At 36.0% G+C, this 25,112-nt stretch overlaps 1 long non-coding RNA gene across 1 annotated transcript in view; it reads left to right on the top strand.

Annotated features, from left to right (window-relative positions):
- LOC110349407 (uncharacterized) overlaps positions 1 to 25,112 on the top strand; it is a 578,466-nt gene that overhangs the window by 452,984 nt on the left and 100,370 nt on the right. The window contains exon 4 of the long non-coding RNA XR_002395345.2: positions 53 to 128. This is a non-coding gene — a long non-coding RNA (uncharacterized LOC110349407). The remainder of the gene's footprint in view (positions 1 to 52; positions 129 to 25,112) is intronic.

Below are 25,112 nucleotides of genomic sequence, written 5' to 3'. Positions count from 1 at the left end.
TTTTTTTCCAGTATTTTCTACTGTTCTGAAACAGAACCTCTTATTTTTGCAGGGTTCACATCAAATCAGCAGCGACTGAGCTGACTGTCCTTTAAACCCACTGAATATAAGTTGTCTGATACCTTAAGGTATGTATATTCATATGTGTATCCACGTAAGTGCAAGTACTACATGCTTGAGCTTTCAGTTTTTGGATTTGTCTTAGTTTATGGCCATTCTCTTAGACTAAGAGGGGGAAAAAAAGGAAATAACACCATTGTACAGTGTTTTATCCTTACTTACATTTGTACTTGTAGGATATTTTGATAGGCAATATTCAAAATACAAATATCTCCAGCTCTAACTCTTGACTAGTTTTTATTAATAATGCAGAACTGTTTTCTTCTGGAAGAGGGTGAAATAATTGCAAAGACTTTCTTCAATTACATTGTCCCATATGTTATAAGATAAGTTATACGAGCATATGTGTTTCATTATGAACAGAAGCACATCAAGAAGAGAATAAGATATTTGGATACTTTCACTGTTGCCCTCTCTTCTCCAACCCCATCAAAACCCTTGAAGTCCTGGGAAATTTGGATGATAATCACCTGTGAATCCTCTCACATAAAATTTCCAGTAGTTTTTGAAGTTAATACAACCAAAAATGCCAATAGAACAGACTTTGCTATATTACAGAACATCTGGTTCTGATTCTGGCATGAGAAAATGAACAGTAATGGAAACCAATTGCCAGGGTATTTTTTTCAAGGTTCTTTTTTAGAAATGGGCAGAGATTCAATGGGCATCGATTCCAGGAATTGCTCATTCCCTCCCCATTTTGGGTTCTATAGCTCTTTCAATTATGCACAAATCCAGATTTATATGCAGCCATATCTTCTTTTATTTGTACAGCAAATCTTCACTTCACTGGTAATTTCTGATCTATAAGGTGGTACACTTGCAAAAGAGTCATCATGATAAATCTTTCAAGTAACAGGATTATAGTTATTAATTAGAATGTGTTTTGCATTTACTATTTAAAAATAAGTAGTAGGTGTTCATGAAATGTCAGGGACACTGGTCCCTTTTACTATATTCATATTTCTCAGAGCTTATAAATCTATAAGAGATCTCATGTTTCTCAGAAACATTTTCTAAAGGTAATATATACTATAATGTTGGCTGTTAAAAAAGGAATTTTTAAACTCAACATTAAAAATGAGATAATAAGTGTGTAGTTATCCACATATAACAAAAGTAATTTTATATGAAAGATCACCTTTTAGATATTTTAATGAAAAGGAATAAATTTGCTTATGTGTTTAATATGGGAATATGTATGAATAAGCTACATCTCTAGAGAAGTATAAGAGGTATAATCAGGCACAAGGTGTTTGCTAAGGATGCTTTACAATTTTGTTTTATTTGAAATTAAAACCAAAAAGTGGTCAGATGTTTGTGATTCTGCTAGCAAAAAAATAATATTTTCATTTACCCCCTCCTGCCCTGTAATCAAAGTATATTTCTTTTTAAAAAATGAAATTTTAGATACTCTGGACAGAGAAATGTGGCTCTATGGAAACAAAAAAGAATGGAATGAAAGAAATTGTATCAGACAGTGAAATGGGGATGAAAAAAGCCAAGAATTCAGAAAATTAAAATTAAGTACTCCTAGAGCAGTCTATAGCATTAAAAATATTTTGTTATTAAACTGATATCATATTCCTATCACATTTATACCATTTCACTGCTCCCATGATTCATGTTACTGAAGATTTCTGATCTAGAGATTCAATTCTAATAACCCCCCCCAAAGCATTTCTCTGTAACACTTTTAAAACTTTTAGTCTTAAGAGAACAGATATCCTAGAAGTAGAATAAAATGTTAAGAAAGTTAAAGATTAGGAATCTTTTCAAGTTTTCCGAGCGTAATGGTGAACTCCGTCCTTGAGCTTCCGGTCTGGGGGCTTCCTGTTAGTAAAATGGGCTTCGGATGTATGGTGCCGCTTTTTTCCCAATACCGTGTTTGCCCAAGGACCAACGCAATTCTACTTTTCTCATATCGGCAAATTCCCTAGGGATGAAGAAAAATTTGCACTAAATCCTTCACAACATTAAGTCCTGTGTAACCAAAATTAAACCTACACAAAATATTTTTCAACGTTTTCAGCACTCCCTGTTATCCCTCCATATGTTCAGTGTTTGTTTTTTGTGCTGAACAAATAAAAAGGGGGAGCTTGTGTTAAGAGAAGCATGTTAGAGTTAGTGAGGTACTAAATGTCTATCAAAGTCATTCTCAGTTTTGGTGCAAACATAAATGTAAAATTTAATTAAATGTATATTCGATATCATAGCATGTAAAATGTATGCACTGCAAAGGATTAGCCAGGCTACGATCTGTCAGGTAAATACATATTTTGATGCATGCCCAACCCCCCAATACAATTTGGAAACCATTTGGGAAGGTCTTGAGTAAATGTTCTTGATATTTAAAATATGCTCTGCCTTACCATATGTTTGAAGAATTGTGAATATTGGCCAGTTTCTCTTTGCGAACAGTTGCAGTGTGAGAACTGACTTTTAGAAATTCCTCACCTCAGGATAGTGTGTCGAGGATCATTTGAATTCTGTGTGTATGAACTACATGTTTTTTTAAGTTTTGAAGGATTAGTAGCAGGGCAGGGGGGTCAGTTTAAATATAAGGACTAAGAGGCAAAATTGATTGCAAAGAGCAATGGAAATGGCAATGTCATAGACATTGAGCAGGGGCACAGAGACACCCTCCTTCGTTAACAGCTGCCACAGTTCTTCTGTGTCTGGACCACTGCAAGATGAGTAAAGGCACGGTTCTAGAAGACACATCCAATGAGGGAGAGAGCACACCAAAGGGGCAGCTGAAAATTGGCACCTCTGCATGATACAGAGTCGAGAGCTGTGCAGCGCCCCATAAGATCTTCAGAGCCAAATCAGTTACTTTTACATCATAAATCTGTCTCTTTGTAATTGGTAGTGCTGGGTAAGCTGCTTAGCCTCTCAGATCTTTAGGTTCATCATCTATAACACAAAGTTAATAAAATCTACCTATAAAGCCATGGAAAGGATGAATGAGCTAACAAGTATATGTATCTAGCACATACTGTGCTACTTTTTCAATAAAAACACTTCTCCCTTTGCATATTTTCTTGCATGATTTTGTCCATGCTCAAGGTTTAAACTAAGATATATACTGATAACTACCAAATCTATAATACTAACCTAGACATCGCTGCCATATTTCAGGCTCATACAGTCCCCCTTGTCTCTCAACGGGACTCACACAATCTCCCTGACATCTCCATTTGCTATGGTTTAGATCTAAAACATTTGTCAAAAGTTTCATGTGATCAAGGGTGTGACTTTTGAAAGGTAATTGGATCATGAGGGTGCTGTATTAAACAGTGGATTAATCCATTGATGAGTTCATCGCTAAATATGCTGTTAGGAGTTAAGACCTCATTTGTAGAGGTAAGTCACTGGGAGCATGACCTGGAAGGGTGCATTCTTGTCCCCAGTTCATTCTTTCTGTTTTCTGGCCAGCATGTGGTGAACAATTTTGTTCTACCATGCCCTTCTGTCACGATGTTTCTGCCTTGGAGCCAGATGGCAATAGACTGAACTCTCTGAAACCATGAGCCAAATTAAACCTCTGCTTCTTTAAGTTGCAGTGTCATGCATTTTATCCCAGTATTCTCCAATACATTTGGCAAAGCAGTCTATCTAAAATCCAAACCTAGATGGTCCTATCCTTTTTGAAAAGCCTACAGTCAGGCCCCATCACCTACAGTATGGATCTGCTGTCTTTGATCTAAGGGCTACAAAATAGATGATGTAACTAAATTGTATGTACCCTATATTCACTTTTTAATCTGGACCTTCCAAAACAATTTGCCAACATGGCATACTCCAAATTCAGATTCCCACATGGGTCTCCTCATCATGCCATTGTTTTTCCATACTTTCAGCCACACTGAACCACAAATATATTGTTTAACCATACAGAATTGGTAAGTTCATGTCTTTATGTTATGGTACATCCAGTGGGTTCTGTCACAAACGTCTTTTATCTTCACCTGACCAATACCTACCTACGCATTCTTCCATTTTCACATCATGCCTCACATGTTTCAGGAATCCTTTCTTAAATACCTGTCTTACCCACAGAGTTAATTCTTTCCTTGTGCAAACCCATAATCCGTAGTGAATTCTTTCATCCTTTCAGGCTACTAAAACCAAAGTATTATAAAATTAGTAGCTTATAAGCAATAATTTTAGTTCCTATTATTGTAGAATCTGGGAAGTTTAAAATCAAGATACCAACAGATTTGGTGTCTGGTAAGGTAACACTTCCTCATAGATGGAATCTTCTATCTGTGTCCTCATGTAGCAGGAAGGACAAACAAAATCCTTTGGGCCTTTTTGTGTAAGGGCATTGATTCTATTCATGAGGACTCCACCCTGATGACCCAATCACTCCCCAAAGGTCCTATCCCTTAACACAATAGAGCTTTCAATGATACAAACAGCCCACTGCAGCACACATGCCATAGGTTTGACATCACTGCACTATTGCTTTAGAGGTCAAGCTTCAACATACACATTTTTAAAGAACATAATCATTTAGACTATGGCATTCCACCCTGCTCCCACCATTCACATCTTTCTCACATGTAAAATCATTTTTTCCAACCCAGTATCTCCCAAAATATTAATTCATTCCAGCAACAACCCAAAAGTCCAGAGTATCACCTAAATATCATCTAAATCAGATATAAGTGGGATTCAAGGTAGAGTTTATCCTGGATAAAATTGTTCTACAGCTGTGAACCTGTGGAATAAATCATTTTATGTGCTTTAAAATTTCAGTGGTGGAACAGGCATAGGATAAATATTACCACTGCAAAATGGAGAAATACAAAAGAAGAAAGGAATAATGGGTTTCAAATAAAGCTAAAACCCAAATAAGCAAACAACATTTAACCTTAAAACATAAAAACTAATATCTTTAACTAAATGTCCTGCTTTTCAGATACTGGGGGAGAGGTTGGTCCCCCAAAACTCTGGGAAGTCCTACCCTCAAGGCTTTTTTGGGATCAGCACTAGTGTCCTGGAGTTATTTGCTAGTTCTACATGAAGCCTCTACCAGTCCAAGGTAGCACAGCTGGCCCTGTCCCATGGCTCCACTAGGAATTGCCCTAGGGGACTCTCTGGTGTGGTACCACCTCTGAAGAGTTCTCTACCTGGGCCCCAAGTCTCTTTGGGTCACCCTGTGAAATTTAAGCAGAGTCTTCATGGCTCCTGCAATTCTTCATGCCTGTGCAGGAAGCACTGCCCAGTTGGATGTGTGATGAAAAGATATCCCTCATAGATACTGTCTTCTAACTGTTGTCACATGGTGGAAAGGGCAAGGTGGCTCTCTTTAGTCTCTTTTATAGGAGCACTAATCAACTTCCAAAGGCCATACCTCCTAATACCATCCTATTGGGGATTAGGTTTCAATATATGAATTTGATTGGGGAAGACACAAATATTCAAACCATGGCAATTCTTAATATTACAGTAAATCACATTATATTATTTTTATCTCTGTAGATCATACTTTCCAGCTTCTTTGTGTGCCTGACAATATTTGATGCCAGGTATTGTGAATTTAACCTTGTTGCATATGGTTATTTCTGTATTTGTATAAATATTCTTGGGCTTTGTTCTGACACACATTTATATTACTTGGAAAGAGTTTGAGCCTTTCAATTCTTGGAGTTAACTCTGTGAAACTGGACCAGAGCAGTCTTTTGTCTTTATTTTGACTCACTATTGAGAAATCTGCCTAGTGCTCTGTGAATTATGAATTTTCCCACTCTGGCTGGTAAGAAAACAAATAATTATCTTCCCAATGTGAGCTCCAAGCATTATTTTTGTAATCTTTTCAGATAGTTCTTCCTTTGATCTTGGATGGTTCCGTCATATACATGTGCTGATAAGTTCTCAGTGAAGTCTGGAGGGGCACTTTCTTGGTTCCCCAGGACCTTATCTCTGTGCAGTGCTTTTCTTCCCTAAGTCTACCAGAGGAGCTCTAGCAACTTGTTCTCCCACAACTCTTAGCTCCAACTCCTAAACTCAAGGAGTCCACAAGGCTTTGGCCAGGAAACTCTCCCTAGGCAGTAAGGTAAGGCAGTCATTCATTCAGTTTGCCTCATTCATTTATTGTGTTTCAGAAATCATTGCCTTTGTTGGTATGTGCCCAATATATTAAGCATTATTATGTAATGTATTTTAGTTGTTTTATCACAGGGTAAATTTCTGTTGCCTCAATTTGAGGTGAAGCAGAAGTGCTTTATAATAATTGATTAACAGCTGTGCTATGGTCTACATGTTTGTGTTCCTTCAAAACTCATATGTTGAAATCCTAACCTCCTGGTTAACAGTAGGAGGTGGAACTTTATGTCATGATAGAGTAATCTCATGAGTTAGAGCAGTGGTCTTATAAAAGAGGCCCCAGAAAGATTTCTTGTCCCTTCTCTCAGCTGAGGACACAGCAAAACTATGACCATCTATGAGCAAGAAAACAGGTCTTCACCAGTCATTGAATCTGCTAGAGCCCTGATCATGAATTTCCTAGACTCTATAACTGTGAGAAATAAATTTCTGTTGTTCATAAAATAGTAGTCATTCTGTTACAGCATCTTAAATAGCTCAAAACATACTCTACTTCCCTTACTAAACTCAGGGAGCCTTACTAGTAGGCCTGGTGCAGTGTTGTGTTGTACACATAATAGACTACTAAATTTTTTAAACAAGTGACTACATCAAAAGAAAAATGGAAAAGAGAAAGAGGAAAGGAGAAAGAGACAGAGAGAAAGACAAAGAGAGAATCAATTAAATAGATCTTAAATCTAGTATAGAGATCTGTAAAACACAGTTATCACCAGAGGCCTCTTCACACACAAAGTTAACCATAAGACAAGGCTACCTATAGAACCACTTCAATGAAAATACACAGCACATGTACTATTTATCACTATTAATCAGAGCCCACAAAAATATGGTATTATAATATGAAAATCAAACATTGTAGTGTGACTTAGTCTAATAATAATAAGTATTGAAGCACTTTGAATTATAGTTTCTTTCACTGATAATGACTTGACCTTCTCTGGTTATACTGCCTTGTTGTGGGAAGACAATTATATGATGTTTCACTAAAGAAATGTTTCAGTAATTGCTTTCATTAAACATCTCATATAGGTTATTATACCAGACATTATTACCTGACAATCCAACAAACCTGTACTCTGTAGTGGAAGAAAATGATATCAAATTAACAAATATTAACAGTAAATCCCTCATTTTACAAAAAGATATCCATAGTGGACATGGCTTAAAATGTCATGAGTTGGATTGCATTCTCTCAAAATTCAGACATTGGTGTCTCAATCTGCAGCACCTCAGAATGTGACTTATTTGGAAATAGAGTTGTTGAAGATGCAGTTAGTTATATGGAGCCATATTGGCTTAGGGTGAGCCCCTACTCCAACATAGCTGGTATCTTTATTTGTGAAAAAGGAAATCTGGACATATATATGCACTAGGAAAAATGTCATGTGGCTATTAAGGCAGAAATCACAGGAATACTTTTATAAGCCATGGAACATCACAGATTTCCAGGAAACTGCCAGAAGATAAGTGAAAAGCATGGAACAAATTTCTCCTGCAGAGTCTTCAAAAGGAACCAATTCTGTTTGACCTCAGACTCCTGCTGTCTAGAACTCGGAGACAATAGATATCTGTTGCTCAAACCTCTTAAGTTTGTGGTATTTATTACATCAGCCCTAGCAATCTAAAACAAGTCTTAGGTTAAAGTTAGAAAGTTCGTTAAAGACCATCAAGTCCTCCCTAAATATACAGGTAGGAAGTTGGAAATTGACATCTCTTGAACACCTATCTTGATAAAATTACCTCATTTAAGTCACACATTTCTATCATATAGGTCTACCCACCCATAACACACATGAATAAATTAAGACTCAGTTTACATAAACTTGTCCAAACTTGTCAAACCTTTGTTTAACCCATCAAAACCCATGCTTTTTTCCCCCATATCAGAGTGTCGAATACTGAGGAGTTGTGGAATGGAAGTATGAGAGGACAGCCAATTAGCAAGCTTAGTGATATCTGCCACTATAATCCCCCTTTGCCATGTAAGGTTACATATTCTCAGGGATTAGGGTTTGGACATTACTGGCAAGGCAGGAGACATTTTTCCTGCCTACTCAGGATGTAAGGCAGGTTATGGAACAAATGCATTTCATCTTTGTCAAGAGCTTATTTTCTTTTAGAGAAGCAGCTGATGGTTTGGTTTGCCACTGAACGCTGATAAACCCTCAAAACTTCACCACAAAACATCAGGTGAAAATGTGTTGGAAGACAACTGTCCCTGAGTATCTCATGTTTCTGTACATGTGAGTTTCAGGTCTATGTCTTGGACTATATTTTAAAGGATGTTTGCATAGCAAACTGTCTTGGAAAACAAATAATTTGTCCCTGTGATACAAAAACCCTGCAGGTTTGTTAGCAATTCTTTTAAGTAATTAGTTTCCTAATAACCACAGGACTCCTCAGCTGACATACACACCCTCTGCTTACAGTATTTACCTGGGTCTTATGGAACTTTTTAGACAAAAGGAACCAACACAAATACAGTACAAGGTGTGATCAAAAGATATATAAGTGAATATATATATATATATATGTGAATGTTTAAATCAAAAATAATTATCATGGTATATTACCATTAATTCCTCTCTAAATACTTGACCCTTGCTTCAAACACACTTATCCCATCATTCTTGCCACTTTTTGAAGTGGTTCTGGAAGTCCTATTTCATAAGTGTCTTTAGTTGTGCTGTTGTGGCTGCCTCCATGCACTAAATTAATTCAAAACCCTTACCTTTCATGGTCATTTTGACTTTGGGGAAGATCCAGAAGATGCACAGTGTCAGATCTGTGAATTAGTTGGACAAGGATACATCATGATGTTTTTATGAGGCTGCCTTTCTGTTGAATGGCACTGGGCAGCAGCATTCACTGTATTTTTGACCACACTTCATAAAGACATGAAAGAGGACTTGCAAAACTGCTTTAGAAAGTGACAAGAACTAAGGGGTAAGTTTGTGTAAAGTGAGGAGGAGTATTTGGAGGGGGCTTAATGGCAATATGTCTTTTATTGTAGTGATTTTTTAAATTTAAGAATTCACAGTACTGTGTTTTTCTGTTATACCACATAGAAAATTTTGTCCACCTACTCTTCCATGAGTAATAAAGTCCTTTCCCTCTCCCCCAGGAATTGTCTGTCTTCTGCCAGCATCTATGAAATCGTGTCAGACTAACTTTTTAGCTTGTCTGAGGAAACACTTAGATTCTTAGACATTCTTGACAGTTTTGGTGATAATGATGGGACTCTGACAGAGAAATGGCTCTGTGGAAGAGAACCAGTTAAGGGACTTTTGTGTAAGAGAATATTTAGTTGCAGATTATAAAGACTTGTGTTGAAAATTCAGGAGTCTATCTTGAACAGTACAGAGAATACTGTGTCTTGTACTATTTTGTGGAAACCAGGCATTAATCTGCTTATCCCACTGAGGCTGCCCTATCCATCTGAGTCTACCTCTATATCGTTGTTCCCATGGGACTTTGGGGCCAAAAGAAATGAGGCCAGTGTGAAGCTCAGGCAACTTGGCATGCCATGATTAACAAGTCCTTAGTCTCAGGTACAGGAGTCTTGTGTCTTCCACTAGCATCTATGAAATCGTGTCAAGCTAACTGCTGATCTTGGAAACCAGGATAAAGTCTTAGATCTTTTCTACTTTTTGACAAGCTGCCCTCATGAACTAAGCATTATCATTCCTTTTGACTATAAAGTTGAAGGGTTTAAGAGAAACAACATCTATGGAAAGTCATAAACTGGACTGGAATGCAAAAATTAGTTTCATAAGACAAAGATTCACACCCTCAGCTTTTCTAATGCTGTGTTGCTTACTCTTCCTTAATTCCTATGGCTCTATGGAGTTTCCTGTGATGAGGTGGCTGGGATGCAGAAAATCTGGAGCATTGTTTGTTGATTTTTTTTAATATCCTGATACAAGTTGCAGTAGACAACTATGGTATTACAACCCTGTTCATCAGGATCCTGAAACATTTCCTGGAAAATAGACTGAGGTCAAAGTCTGGAGTAATTCCTGGACAAAGACAATAATCTGGCAGAATCTTTGGTCTAAAATTCTAAAAATCAGTCTTCTAGAAATAGAAGCAGAGCATGAGAATATTCCTATCTCATGTGACTACTGAACAAAAAACATCTATTACAGAAGAAATTCTTAATGAGCAGGCAGATAGATGATGCACTCTGCATGATGATCTGGTTAGCCACATGCTTGATCATGGGTTAATGATCATGGCCACAGTGAGAGAAATAGAGTCTATGACACACAGCCTACGACACACAGCCTACATCTCCCTAACCATGAAAAACCTGAATGCTTGCTTTTCCCAAATTATGGAACTATATTGTAAGGAACAAGTAGTTACGAGATGACAGATACAATTTATATTGAACATCATAAAAGAGGAAGTGACTTGTACTCATTGGATTAGAAACTCAGGATTTTGGTTTTACATTCTTGCTTGCTAGATATCTGCTATTACTATCTTCCACAGGTGTACTGAAAGCATTTTACACTATTGTGATAAACAGCACAATGCAGCTTCAAGTCAATTAATGCCTGATACCTGTGAGCCTTACTACTATTATCATGAAAGCCACCCCAAGGTTGTCCTGGCCTTATAATATATTCAGGATGAAATGTTTATATTTTATCAAAAATTATCCCATCCCTATAATTCCCCATTATTAGATCTATAATTATGCCATTTTTCATAACATTTTCTTTATATATTTGAATTTTGTACCATTCAAGAATCTGCATTTCGTAGTTGGGTAATTTTTACAGCCAATTTGTGATGAAAATAGCAATTCAACAAGTAAACATAGACTATATGTTTTATAGAAGCTCCTAATAGACTTAACTTCAGAATAATTCTCAAGATCATGTCTCATATTTGTCTGTCTTATCCTAGTTTTACGCAGGTACCTTAGCAAACTTGTTCTTTTGTTGTATCATAATACATTAAATACCAACTACCCCTAATAATTTTATCTCAGGATACTTAATTGATTCCATAAGTATTTTTAAGCTCTAACAATTTATACAATATTGCTTTAGGATTTAGGGAATGGGAAGATGCATAAGACAAGTCCTATTCTTAGAACATAAGCAATTATAGGAAGCTTCATCACTCATTCAAGAAAGAATTCTCTCATACCTTAAAAATGTTTAAGTCTGAAGGAATTTCTGAAAGACTCATAGCTGGAGTAACATTTTTTACTGCAGAAAAAAACCAACATTGGCCTAAAGATACACTAACCCAATAGACTGTGTCCCCCACAGAACCACCTACATGCAGTTAAATACAGATATTAAGCCAGAAAGTCATATTTAGTTTAATTTGGGGTTCTTTATGTGTTTTACTGACAGCCTTATGGGTTGTTCAGTTTCTACTTTGAAAAGTTTAAATGGTGGTGTCTCTAAGAGCTTGAAATTTCTAACTTTGTATTTCTATTTTGTTTAATAAGCACTTTCCATCAACAATTATTTCAACTATTAGTTCAAGAAAAGTAAGTTCCCTTAAAACATTTCACCTAATTTTGGAAGACATTTAAAAAATAAAACTAATCCCCAACAGGCAAGGAAATTATCATCTACTGCAACATTAACTAGAATGTAGTTAAAAATAGTAAAATTATTTCATAAATTGACATTTTCTTTATAATTCCTCCCAATGTTTTTCTTTATTTTTTTAACAATTTATGTTATATTTTTTTAATCTTCACAAAAGTGATATAACTGCTGCACAGCTAGGTTATAATAACTGCACAGCAAGGATTTCCAAGTATCCTGCCCTTTGTTCAATATCTTTCTTGGCTCCTTGAGAGAAGGTTATTGTATAATAACTACACATCATGTTATTTATACCCTATTACTTTAGTATTATATACTCTTCTCTGTTAGCAAAGAGGACTGGATGTGACACAGGGCCAACAGCAAACATTGACAGGCTCTGATCAGAAGCACCAATTATGATTAATATAATTAAATTAACGAAAAATACAGGTAATATACCCAAGTCTCTTGAGATTTCTTTTTTCTGCTTTTCTAGCATAGACATACTTTCAATAAGAAAAAATTGAAAAGATAAATGTGAAGGGCAGACAAATAAAAAGACTTCCTTTCTCACTCCATACTGAATATTCTCACTATCCAAATTCTGAGTCTCATCCTAGAAGATCATAAAATTAACATACATCATCTGTTATCTTCCTTATCTCCCAATTTTTATTTCTTCTTTCTTCCTCACTTCAGGAAGTTTAAGACCAATAGCTGAAGGATGTCATGTCAAACTCCACAATAATTACCTCAGAAATACAGTACTCTTATTATCATGGCAGTTTCAAGTGACTCCTGACACACTAGTTCCCGTAACCAATAAGCAGAACAAAATCTGGGCAAATAGCAACTCGCTTATTCCAATAAATCAAATGGTCGTTATGAACCAGACCCTGATCCAGGACTATGAATTAATTGGTAAGAAATATAAATATAATCCATGCAATCAAGAAGTCCATGGTCCTGTAGAGTTAAATGCTGATCAAGAAATTAAGGTTCAAGTGTGATATAAAGAAAAAAATATAGGCTAGAGGATAGTAATGGAGACCTAAACTACTTTGGAGTGGGACACATTGATTAACAAAAATGAACAATATTACCCTGGTTAAAAAAAAAAATCTTTAATTACTGAGCTGATGTAGAAGTTAATGAGAATGTTCGCGGTGGGAAAGGAACACTGACAAAGATCAGACAATCCAGGCAACTAGTGCAAACAACCAGAGGTGAAAGAGAATATGATGTAGCCTATGAACTGAAAAAGGATGTCTTACTCTATTTCCTGTTGTTAGAACAGAACACCCGAGACTGTGTGATTATTAAAGAAAAAGGGTTCATGGTGCTGAAGACTTCTGTTTAAAATAGAGAATGTTAGAAATAAAATCATTCCCATCCTTATAAAACAACACCACCAGAAGATAATCTGCAAATTCGCATGTTTTCTTGACCTCTTCTAGGGTTAACAGGACAAGCACATTATTGAAATCCAAGGAATACAGTACTTTTAGGGACAGATCAGATGCTAACGCTGTCTTACCCAACACAGGTTCCACAAAGCAATGGTAAGAGTAATTCAGCTAAGATTTTAAGAGATTGCTGAAAGCTGATTGTGGGCTAGCAAATGGAGAGAGTGCCTGAGGGATACACAGACACAGGGATACATTCTTTTTCTTTTTTTTTTTCCTTAAATTCTTTTATTGGTACATTTTAGGTATACAATACGTTTACATTTATCATTGGGATCTTGTACCTGCACATGATGTATCTTGGTTCTTAGTTTTCCCCCTTCCCCGTGCTCCCTTCCCTATTTACAAAGACTTTGTTTCCATTTTTTCCTGTTCTCATAATTTTTCCTTTCCCTTCTTTCCTTTCCCCTTCCCCTCCCACCACCCCTACCCCTTTGGACCTTTTCTTCCTATTTCAAATTATCAATTATTCATTTTAATCATTTTAATCCTTATTTACACTTTCGGTTTCTCACACCAGAGAAACTATTCGGTATTTACACATTTGTGTCCTATTTATTTCACTTAAGAGTATGGCCTCAATGAGCATCCATTTAGCTATAAATGTCTCTAGTTTCTCATTCATTATGGTGAGTAGTACTCCATTTTATTAAAAAACAACACATCTTCTTTATCCAGCTTCCAATTGATGGGCACTTGGGCTGTTTCCAAGCTTTAGCTATTACAAATTGTGCCACTATAAACATGGGTGCACATGAATCGCTGTGGTATGATTCTTTTAATTCTTTGGGGAAGATACCCAGCAAGGGAATAGCTGGGTCAAATGGGACTTCCAGTCCTAGTTCTTTGAGGTATCTCCATACTGATTTCCACAGTGGTTGCACCAGTCTGCACTCCCACCAGCAGTGGAGCAGGGTTCCTTTCTCCCCACAGCCCCGGCAGCATTTGTTATTGGTTGATTTCTTGATAGCAACCATTCTTTCTGGGGTGAGGTGGAATCTCAGTGTTGTTTTCATCTGCATCTCTCGAATGACCAGTGGTGTTGAACTTTTTTTTTTCATATGTTTATTTGCTGCTTTTACTTCTTTGTCTGAGAAATGCCTGTTCATTTCAGATGCAGGGATTCATTCTTATTGGAAGGCTCATCTGCTGGTCCTCTCAGAATATTCACAAAATGAGTCCACAGAATGCATCACTTGTACTATGGAAAACAGCAGGCACTGTGCAGTCAAAGAGACACGAACACTACCATCATTCATTCCCATACACATAGACATGCCCGGACCCTTCTTCCCTACTATCTTTTTCAATTAATTTTTTATATTATTATTTGTTTACAATACATAATAAATACGTTCATCATGGGGAATTGGTACCTATACATGTGGAGTCTTGACCCATTTTACTTCTACTTTCCCCTTTCCTCCCTCCCGTTTTCCCCATGGCCAGGTCTCCTTCCCACTCCCCAGAGTCTATCTCCTTGTTTCCTATTATCTACCTTGCATTTTGCTCTTTAAATTATTTATACTTTGGGTTTCTCATGTAAGAGAAATTATGCGGTATTTAACCTTCTGTCTGATTTATTTCACTTAGCCTCCTTATCTAATGGTGCTGAAGAAACTGGTTATCCATATGCAGTAGAATGAATCTAGACCCCCATCCCTCACCTTGTTCTAAAATCAAATCACAATGAATAAAAAACCTAGCTATAAAAACAAAAACAGTGAAACTTCTGGAAGATAAAATAGGTAAAACTCTTGAATACATAGGCATCAACCAGAAATTTCAGAACTGAACCCAGTTGCACAAGAAATAACACCCTATCATCTTTACTGAACAAAAATCTTAATCTATTGGAAGACATAATAATCCCCTTAAGGAACTATTAAAACTTCTTTCCAAGAATGAATTGGCTAGGTAGGATTTTTATTCTTGGTAGGAAAGTGAGAGACCAAATATGTGGTAGTAATGGACTTTTAGTTAAAATGCACTATTTCTGTGATGTAGAATGATGATCTAAATATATAAGCTAACTATTCATAACCTTAAAAAGTAAACTCACTGAAGCTGGAGGATAGTAAGGGAAAAGAAAACCTTTTACCCCTGGCCTAATGGCAGGAATATATGCTGTGCCGAGAAGCATGGGGGCATTTGCACTGAGAAGGAATGAAACTTAAGCCCAGGGAGGAAGTGCTTTCTAAAACCAAGGTTTAACAGAATAATGCCCTGCAGGAGATTAATGGGATTAGGATAAATAGCAAACAAGTAACAGTAGTATATTAGTATAAGAGGGACAAGAACATGAAGAGAGACTCCTGAAGGTATAGAAAAATAGAAATCCACAACAAAAGTCACGGCAGGTATTGAGAAAAACTCTGCCAAGGAGCTCCCATCTTAAACACAAAGTAATGCTAGAGGAATTTGAAGGGTATGGTGCACTTATATTACTGGTAGCAGCGATAAATGCTAATCCTATTCAACTCTGAAAAAAATACGCTCAAAATCTCACACTAAAAACCTGTAAGAAAAGTATGCTTTGTTCCAGCCATAAAGTTTCAGCTTCTGCTCTTCTAACTGTGATGTTCAAATTTCAGCTAAAGACTGTGAGTTGTACAAAAACTCAAGGAAAAGCAACACAATGTCCAAAGATGAAACAATCTTTTTCATTTGAAGCAGACTCAAGAATGACAGATGTTGAAACTACTCAGAAAGGAAATTTAAAGTAACTATCATTAGTATTTTAAGTGCTCTAATGGAACTGGTAGAAAACAAGAAGAGATAAATCATTTGAGCATAGAGATAGAAAGCATAAGAAAGAATCCAATGAAAATGCCATACATGAAAAACACAACAGAAATAAAGAATTTTTCAATGAGTTTATAAATTGATAACACAAAGAAGGAAGCAGAGCCCTCAAAGATAAGTTAATAGAATTAATCCAGTGTTAAACACAAAGAGAATGAAGGGTGAGGGGAGAAAAAAACATATGGGACATATAACACCTTTGGAACAAAATCAAATTGAAATCACAGGAGAAGAAAGAGAAGTACAGTACATGGTGTATAATAGAAAGGAAATATTTTAATTGACCTAAAGAACAAATGAATACTTTTAAATTTTAAATTTTCCCTAACAAATAAACATATATATATATATATATATGATACAACATAATGTTGTAATGTGTACATACTTTATATATATATACTGGAATGGTTAGATCAAGCTAATTAATATATCTAATACCCCACACATGTATTATTTTTATGATATTCAAAAACCATTCTCTTAGCAATTTTCAAGCACACAATACATTTTTATTAATTATAATCATTGTGTCATCTGATAGATCTCTTGAATTTATTCCCCTAACTGTAATTTTGTTTTCTTTGACAAACATCTCCCCGATCTCGAGTTATCCCAGCTATAGTAACCACCATTCTATTCTGTGTTTCTATAGGTTTGAATTCTTATATTCCAAATGTAAATAAGATCATGAGATATTTGTCTTTCTCTCCCTGGTTTGGTTTACTTATCTTACAAGTTTATCCATGTTGTTGCAAATAATAGGATTTCCCCCTTTTTAAGGCTAAATAGTATTTAATTGCGTAGATATAAACAATTGTGTATCTACACAATTGAATATATATATAAATAATATATGTATATACCATATTTGTTATCCATTCATTTGTCAGTGGACACTTGTGAATACCTGTAGTGAATATGAGAGTACAGAAATCTCTTCAATATACAGATTTCATTTCCTTTGGGTATATACTGAGAAGTGGGTTGGCTGGATCATGTTGTAGTTGTAAATTTAATTTTTTGAGGAACCACCATCCTTTTTTTCATAATTGCTGTAATGTTTTCCATTCCAATGATTTTACATTACCAATGATATGCAAAGAGGGGGCTATTCTCTACATACTTGTCAATTCTTCTCTTTTGTCTTTGCAATAATATCCATTCTAACAAGTGTGAGGTGATATTTTACTGTGATTTTTATTTGCAATTCTCTGATAATTAGTAATGTTGAGCATATTTTAATATATCCATTGTCCATATGTCTTCTTTTGACAAATGTCTTCTGTCCTTTCACATTAATGAGCTAATCAGTAATGAGAATGGAAAGTAGGCAAGATGATGCCATATTTAGGGTTTTAGATTTATCAAAGAGAAATATACACATGTATGTTTATGTAGAGCCATATACAAATATGGCTTTAAGTAGAATGTTTTTATAACCCCTTTTGTTTTTTAAAAATATTGTTCTGAAACCTTTTTGGAGAATGGATTAAACATAGAAAGTGTAGTTTCTACTTTTTATCCAGTAAAGCCTTCCTCTTTCATGTTAACAGAATTTTACCTAGGACTTAGCTGACCATCCATGAATTGCTTTAATCTGTATATCTTGCCCCTTGGTGTGTCTATGTGACTAAGTGATTTTGAATGGAAAATCAGCAGGCATGGTACTTGTGTCTCTTCCAGTTTGTCCTGAGAAACTTGAATTTTATACTCCTTCACATTCTTTCTTCTCCCCAGTGTCTGAAATGTTGACAATTAGAGCAAATTTGGAAACCCTATTTTGAAGAGGGAAAAGCTGCTTTCAGTGTGAACCCCTATATGACTGTATATGGGGTAGCATAACCTGAATATGATGACCACCATATGATGGTAACATTTGCGTGTGAAAAAGTGACTACCAATAAACACCTTATCAGTGATTATGTACACGTTCCTCTGTAATCTTTCCCTTATCCCCATGCTGTGATGATGATAATCAAAGCAATCTTAGAAACCACATGCTAAATGTGGCACAGCATCTGCCAATTTTGACCTCTGGATTAATGACTGCATGCAGTTGGAGCTATTTACTTACCTGGAACACCTAAGCTATTTACTTATTTATCTTGGGGCTTTCTTTGTTGTGGGTTTTAATCTTTTGTATCATTAATGAAGAGGCTGTTGCAATATTTAAGGAAAGAACTGATGATGAGTTACAGTAGGGGAAGAGGGTGGTGGAGATTAGAGTCTACCTCTAAATAGTCAGGGAGTCATTAATGAGATCTGAAATATTGGGAGAGGAGGCAAGACATTTAGAATGCAGAACACAAAACCTCTCCAGAACTTCTCCCCCTAGATAATAATTTAACTGGTAAAAAAAATTACCAAAAAGGACCTCCTGGGAATTTTCATAAAAGCATACAAAAAATAGAGAAAGAATCATTCAAGAAAATCTTAACAGCTCTCAATTAACAAAGAAAGTCTCTGGTGTCTCAGGCATGGCCACTCCCTTAACACTCCTTGAGTTCTCAAGTAGGAAAGCTTTACCCCTGGAACTCTCCAGAAATGTGCGGTCATGAATATATAAGGCTCCTTGTACTCCCTCAGTTTTAACTACACTTGTCATGCTCCCCGACCCCGGCTCTGTGCTGTGGAAGCTCTATTCCAGGCAAGTATAGAGGAGGACTGTCTCCCTTTGCCTTTTCAGTCCCCACTTGAAGAATACAAGTCTTCCTATAGGTGTGACAGGCCAAGAATACTGGTTCCACATTTGCTCCTCTCCTAGCTTGCTTAGGTTCCATGCCAGGAAAGGGAAGCCAAGAAAACTAGGGACATCTGCCACCTTGGGGCCAATTCACAGAGTGGCAATGTCACTTCAGTAAGAGCATGCATCCTCTTCCAGCCCTGGAGCAATAGTTCACGGGTCCTGCATAGTGGAAGAGGCCATAGGATTAAGAGGGCTGCTGGAGACAATCAACTTTACTTGGAACAAAACAAGGAGAACTGTATTGCCAAAAAACAAACATCTTTAAGAATAGGCCATTACCTCCATGTTACTAGAAAAAGAACAGAGTAATCAAAAAGTTAATAGCAAGAACCAGAGAAAGAGACAACCAAGAAGAGGTGTTGGAGGGTCACAGTCAACTCTAGGCATTGGAAAGATTGTGCAAATGCACACTTGCTTCCTCTCAGAATGGATCAAAGCAGGACATACGACAGATTTGTATGTTTTCCCCATGGCATACACAGCCCCTTCAACACACAGCAGACACCACACCAGCACAAGGGGCTTAAGCATAATCTCTAACCAAATACTGACTCACTGGCATCCTCCAAGAATTATATATATTCACAGTATGAGATTAAATGCTGACTGTCAAAGGGGACTTAGGCACAATTTTTAACATATGTTGTCACCAAGACAACATTAGATTTGGAATAACAACAAAAATGTTACTAGAGCCATAGTCATTTTATAATGATTATAGAATTAATCCCTTGGAAAGATATAGTGATTATATAAACATACATGAATTTAACAACAAAGCCCCAAAATCCATAAATCAAAAGCTTAACAGAATTGAAGAAGCAGAGAGCTCAACAGCAGGGATTCAATACAGCTAAGCAGAAGATAAGCTAGAAAATAGAAGACTTGAACAGCCATAAACCTACTAGATATACCAGACATGTACTGAACTTTCCACTTAACAAGAGCAGAGCACACATTCTTCTTAATTGCACATGACACACTATTTTAGGTAGCAGAATGAGTCTCAATAAATTTAGAAGGATTAAAATCATTCACAAGATATTCTCTAACCAAAATAGAATAAAATTAGACAGAGTAACAGAAGGAAATTTGGGAAATTCACAAATATGTGGAAATTAAACAACACAATCCTAAATAGTATATGGGTCAAAGACAAAGAAATTAGTAAATACAGGGATATGAATAAAAATGACAATGTAATATATTAAAGTCCATGGAAGCCAGCTAGACCAGCAGGTAGAGTGAAAAGAGAAGAAAGATATAACCATAATACAGTTAAAGTAAATAGGAGAAAATGAATACTGAATATCAAAAGCAGAAAGCTGGTTATTTGGAAAGATTAAAAAACTCTGAAAAGTGGTTAGGTACAGTGGACCCTCGAGTTATGACTGGCCTGCCATATGAACAACTTGGTTTAATTAGGTTAATGGAAGATTCATCTGCCTCTTGTTATCTACAGCATGTACCCAGGTAAACATCCAGATCTCAGCTGTATTGACTTACAACCAACTTGAGTTACAACCAGCCTTTGGGAACCGATCAAGTTCATAAGTCAAGGGCCCACTGTATATTGATCAAGGGAAAAAGAGAGAATACTCAAACCAAGAATGACAGAGCTATCACTATAATCCCTATAAAAATAAATTAAAGGGAATTCTATGAACAACTATAAGCCAAACCAACAAGTAACTTGGGTGAAATAGATAAATTTCTAGAAAGACAAACACTAATACTAAATTAAGGAACAAAAAACCCTGAATATACCTATAACATGTAAACAGATTGAATTAGTAATTTTAAAAAGACAACTTCCCACCAAACAAAAGTCCCAACCCAGATGTTTTGCTGATGAATTCTCCCAAACACATAAACAGAAATTAACATGAATTCTTCCTAAACTGTTCTACAAAAAAGAGAGCAAGGAATATTTCTCAACTCTTTCACTGAAAGTAGTATTAACATGAAACCAACACCAAACAAATATCACAAGAAAACTACAGACCAATACTCCTTAATTATAAGCACAAATTTAAAAGTCCTTTAGAAAATATTTTCACATGAAAAGTGTGTACATCAAAATTAAAATTAAAATGGAAAACTATACAATAATGAAAAAGTTTTAAAATGACTTACAGAATGGGAAAAAATTTGCAAATCATATGTGTGATAAGAGACTTATACCCTGAACATACAATTCCCAAATCAAAAGATAGCCTAATTTTAATGTGTCTGGTTCAATAAATTTGATGCTTAGAGACTGGCTGTAGATACACATTCTGGACAACTTATGACTGAATCACTTGCCTCTTGCATTGCTCTCTCTTCCCTCCAAGAAGACTCCTCCTCACACGAGTTGGCCTTTTAAAACACAACCGTCTAGAGTCCACATCCCAAACACTTCCTTTATCCATATCTGGGTCACTAGACACCTGCCCTAATTATCCCAGAGCTGAAGGATCAGACCGTGAGGACAGCCCTTATACCCTAAAGCCCTTTAACATTCTGCAAATAAGGCAAACTAATCTGCTTGCCCTACCTCAGCTCTACCATCTTTCAAAAGCAATAATGGAGGCTGTAACCACAGTTGTCCCTGTTCCCTATCTCATATCTGACCCTGGGCTTCCCCATGTGACCCCATGTGATATGACATGCACCTCAACTGTGGGCAGTAAACTATCTTTTCAAACTGTGAACAGTAAAGTATCTTTTCAATAGCAATCATCTCCTGATCTATGAGCATTACTATGCCCCAAATCCCCCATTAATACATTATATTTTAAAATTTAAAAAGGCCCAAGATTGGAATAAATGTATTTCCACAGCATATATACAAATGGCCAACATGCACATGAAAGGAAAATACAAATCAAAATAACAGCAAGATTCTACTTTATAATCACTGGAATAGTCAAAAATGCAAGCAATAGCAAGGTTTGTCAATGATGTAAAGAAATTGTAACCCTTGTACATTACTGGTGGGAGAAAAATATGAACAGACTTGAATGTCTTACTCAATACCATCTAATGAGTCCTTTTCCATGTATCTTCCTAAGAAAAATAAAAACATCCACACAAAAACTTGTACATTATTGTGCACACCGGTATTATTAATTATATCCAAAAGGTAGAAATAACTCAATGTCTATCAACTAATGAACAGATTAAACAAAAGTGGTCTGTATGCATATAATGGAATATTACTTAGCCAGAAAAATAAATAAGCTACATGCTTATTTTGATACATGCTATGACATGGATAAATCTTTAAAATATTATCTTAAGTGAAAGAAGCAACTTAAGAAGGAGCATATATTGTATGATTCCACTTATCTGAAATGACCAGAATAGACAAATACATATGAAGACTGGAAGTAGATTAGTGTTGTCCAGTGCTGGGAAAGTTAGCAGGGAGGGAGTTCACTCTGTGAACTTACTAAAGAACAATGAGTTGTACTCTTTAAGTGGATGCTTTGTATAACTTGTGAATTATATCTCAGCAAAGGTGCTAAAAAATATTGAAAGAGTAGAGATTTCTTTGACATCCAAAGGCAAATGCAAAGTTTCTCACTGAAAATATTAATCTGATGGGCATTTGCACATAATAAAAGTGACAGAAGCCAGCAGATAGTAGCAAGGAGGTCAGGAAAAGGGCTTAGTTGACTTCCTTCACTTTGCAAATTCATCAAAGTGAGCTTTCTTTTTTAAGAAAAAAATCTTGAATATCTTACTCAATACCTTTTAATGAGTACATTTTCATTGTATTTATCACAATCAGAGTTGCTATTACATGGGCATTGTTAATAGCTCACTTTTCTGTGGGCTCTGCTATTTCAGTTGGCTCTGAAAGTGTCTTAATGGGATTATAAAGCTGGGCAGAACTATTAGCCCATTTGCAGATAATGTGCCTATTTGAGGAGTAGAGGAAAGAAAAACACAAGAGAGGGAGTAATAGGAATAGTAATAACTTAATAACTCTGCTAACATTCTTTATTGGGATTTTTCTATGCTTTGGCAACCACCCAATGAGTAAGACATTTGGCAGTTGATGCTGGGGCATGGGAAAAAATGGAATCAACTAAACCACTAGTAACTTCAGTGAGTAAATTTCAAACATTATCATTGTTCTTTTTCATTTTCAACTGTTTACAAATGTGTGTCTGTAACTAAGAGGATAATTAGACATTAAGTAAATTTGATTTTTATAATAATGGGGGAACTGATTTTCTCATTCATTTCCGGAATACTGTTTCCTCAAGGACATGTTTCAAGAGCAACGGATGCATCTGAACTGCCAGCTGAGTAGCAGGGCAGAAGGTCCTCGTAGGGATGCTTCCCTCTAAGTGCAAATGCTAAGACCTTTCTAATAGAATCTCAACTGTGTTTTAATTACCTTGTCTAAGTGTAATTCAAATGGAGGCTAGCAGAGTTGTTTCAGTGTATGTTTAGAAGAGCAGACAGTAATCACAAAGGGGAAATCATCAAGATTGGGGACAGGTGAATTTCACTTAGGGCAGCTAAAGCATTCACCAGTGCTTAATGCAGTTCACCAACTGCATTATGGTGAACTGCATCGATTCCAAATAAATCTCCATGCCTGGTTACTAGAGAGTTTTCCTTCCCATTCCAGCTTAATGCTTTGTTTACCTGTTTCCCAGCAGCCTCAAAAATGGGCAGAAATGATGTGAAAGCACTCCGGTATATATTTAAAGCTGAAGTTTACAAAGAAGTGATACTGTGATAGCACTGTGATAGCATATCACCCGTTTTAGAAAAGTTAGACTGAAAATGTATAATTTTCAAAGCACGTTGCATAATTTTATATTGAAGGAGGGAAAGAGAATGATTTGTTAGAGGAATAATGTAGAAGAGGATGAATCTTATCAATATCTTGCTGCCAGGAAGTATATTTGGACTTTGAAGCAAAGGAAGTATTCTTAGATTGTAATATTCAGAGGTACGTGTAGAATTCTGTTGTATCCAAAGAGGCAAATGTCTTTAAAGTTCAGAAACAAGTTCAGTTTAAAAAAAAAATCACCTCTCAGGTTATCAATATAGTAAGTTTGAATTTTCAGAGGTCTTTTTGTTCTCCTTCAACCATACACATATTGAATAGATGTGTATGTGCATTTTAGTCATATACTTAATTTAGCTGAGAATTTTCAATTCAAAACACCTGCCTTCTCCATTTTTTCAAACTATTTGTTATAGTATATACTCTGATATCATGATGATTCAAGCACATTTTAAACAAATAATTCCTGTTCCTTTCATTGAGGAAACATGTCGGGTTCCTAGGGGATATTACCAGACTGGAACATGAATCACCCAGAAATTTGTGTTTGGTTTGTAAATAGCTTAGATCCTGTCAGGACAAACCCTGAGGTCATTTGGGCAGGTAAGACTCTACTTGGCAAAGAAACTCTAGGAAAAAATAGACTTTTAACTTCGTAACTGGCAACCTCTGCTATCTAAAAATTTTCCTTATGCTGAAATGGAATCGGTGTGGATATAGGGCACTTGCAAACCATTTCTTTTTTATTCTCCTCTCCTAAAAGAGACTTTGTTAATCAGTCACCATCTTTGAAATAGTATTTGTATTCCATCTCACGTTTTATTTAAATTTTTCTATTTAAGAAAATGTCCCCACCCCTAAAGTCATTAAAATCTCATTGGCTTTGAAAAGGTCCAAAGGGGTAGGGGTAGTGGGAGGGGCAGGGGAAAGGAAAGAAGGGAAAGGAAAAATGATGAGAAATGGAAAAAATGGAAATAAAGTCTTTGTAAATAGGGAAGGGTGGAGGGCGTGAAGGGAGGGCTAGGAATGGGGAAAAAATAAGAACCAAGATGCATTATGTAAAGGTACAATACCCAATGAGAAATGTAATTGTTGTATACCTACAATGTACCAATAAAAGAATTTAATACAAAAAAAATAAAAATAAAATAAAATCATAATCAAAAAAAAAATCTCATTGGCTTTGAAAAAATCACTGTGTAGTAGTTTTCAAATCCAGGTTCTTTACTAACTGGATGTATTAGTAGTACTCAACCTCTTGGTCCTAATAGGGGTAATCATATCCATTTCATAGGCTCATTGAAGGGTTCAAATAAGACAAAGCAAATGAAGTATCTGATACACCATAAACATACAATACATAATAGCTTTATCAATAGTGTGAGTCAAAATCAGTAAAGATGCCATAGATTCTCTGTGCCTCCTCTCTTCTGATATGTGAGAAACTGAACCCCCACAAAGGTAGTTCATCCAGCCCAGAGATAAGTCAGTACTGGAAAGTA

This window comes from Heterocephalus glaber, unplaced genomic scaffold, assembly GCF_053883595.1.
Source record: "Heterocephalus glaber isolate CG9 unplaced genomic scaffold, H.glaber_assembly_v1.0 deba00001444, whole genome shotgun sequence".
Lineage (NCBI taxonomy): Eukaryota > Metazoa > Chordata > Mammalia > Rodentia > Bathyergidae > Heterocephalus > Heterocephalus glaber.
This window is presented reverse-complemented; position numbering and strand designations above follow the sequence as displayed.